This window comes from Cyprinodon variegatus, unplaced genomic scaffold (assembly GCF_000732505.1).
Source record: "Cyprinodon variegatus isolate N-32 unplaced genomic scaffold, C_variegatus-1.0 Scaffold196, whole genome shotgun sequence".
NCBI lineage: Eukaryota > Metazoa > Chordata > Actinopteri > Cyprinodontiformes > Cyprinodontidae > Cyprinodon > Cyprinodon variegatus.
Genome location: NW_015150649.1, coordinates 485580 through 487153, shown reverse-complemented (window position 1 = coordinate 487153; position 1574 = coordinate 485580). Strand labels below are relative to the sequence as shown.

The following is a 1574-nucleotide window of genomic DNA, read 5'->3' as shown; positions in this document are numbered from 1 at the left end:
GATACTTGTGTGAAAATGTAATAAGTAGAAGTCAGAAGTAGGAAGAAAAATAAGTAATGGGGTAAAGTATAGATACCTAAAAAGTGTACTTAAGTACAGTAACAAAGTATTTGTACTTGAGACCTATAGTGTCCCTATCAAAGTTGAGATCAAACCTTTGCCCTTGAGCATGGTGATGGCTGCATCATGTGATGGGTCTGTGATATTCTCTTAGAATGGTTGGAAATTAGGCAGATGTTGTCTACCACGGCTTAAGATTCAACTATTTTATTATCAACAGTTTGACTAACTGCTGTCAGGCAATATTAAGAGAAATCCAAGCGATGACTAAAACGGCCTACACTTCCCATGATGCTTTGCGAGTCATCTTTCGCCACTCCTCCTCCCACCCGGCGTTCCTGTCCACAGCCTTTACAGCTGGCGGAGGAGCTGCACTGAACTGAGGAGCCCCGCGTCTCTACCGTCCTCCTGAAATGCGCTCAAACTGCGCAACGAGTCGCATCTCCAGCTGCGGCCTCCGCAAACACAGAAACAGCGCTTGTGTTTCTCAGCCCCTCCAGACGTAGCACCTTCAGGGGGGAGCGGAGTGAAGGAAACCCAGACACTTTGGACTGAGTCAGCCGCGGAACGCTCATCGCTCCTCGGTCTCTAGGAGAGCGCTCCACCTCTCCAAGCCTTTGCATGTGAGTGCGTAAAAGTTGTTTTTGTTATATGTGTGAGCAGATGGCTGGAAAAGTTGTGCGGCAGGCAGTGAAGGAGGGAGGGAGGGGGTGACTGCGGCAGCCTCGGTGGTCGCGCTGAAAGCAGATTAGGAGAAACTTGTTGCCATCTTCACAAGCTTCTCAAGTCTGTTTCCAGCAGGATCACTGCTGCATTACCCTCAAACAGCACCACTATGAGATTTTTTAATTAATTTCATCTGCTGCTGGTGATAATAAACCATTTTTCTGCTTTAACTGTCATTTATGACCGTCTCTAATGGGTTTGGCTCGTTTTGCAGAACAAATATAGGAAACTGTCGCATCTCTTATTGATTCATAAGTAGGGTATGAACATGTTTAACTATGCAAATCAACTTCCCCCAATTTTCTTTTTAACTTTATCATGTTTTTACAGCTTTTCACACACGGGCACAGCAAACATGTGTTTTAAATGGAGGGCGGTGGTTATTTGTCTGTGCATGAATGTATAATAATATAATAAACATGTCAGCAATATGGTCTAAAAGATTAGGTTGTGTTGCTTTAAAAGTGCAGATTCTAACATAGTGTATGCCATTAATAGGAACATTTCTGAACAGATACAAATTTGAATAAAATAGCTATGAAACCTTTAGCAAATGAGAGATTGAGTTTTTTTATTGGTTGGAACAAATAAAGGTCAAATGACTTATGGGTGATTTTTGTGAGGCAATGGCTCAATCAGCCTAGTGTTTAATTGAAATAAAAATATAATATAATTATTACAAGAATTGTTTCCAATTTTTTAAGGAATTTGATCAATCTTGATCAAACCATCTCAGATTTAAATCATCAACTCTGAATTGATCTATCCTAGGGTTGGAGATTCTGGAT

General features: G+C 41.4%; 1 protein-coding gene across 2 annotated transcripts in view; it reads left to right on the top strand.

Annotated features, from left to right (window-relative positions):
• The first annotated feature begins 411 nt into the window (after positions 1–411).
• Positions 412–1574, top strand: part of pag1 (phosphoprotein membrane anchor with glycosphingolipid microdomains 1) — a 68756-nt gene continuing 67593 nt past the window's right edge. For both annotated transcript variants that reach the window (XM_015379637.1, XM_015379636.1), the window contains exon 1: positions 412–683. The gene's annotated coding sequence lies outside the window, so the exon portion shown is untranslated. The remainder of the gene's footprint in view (positions 684–1574) is intronic.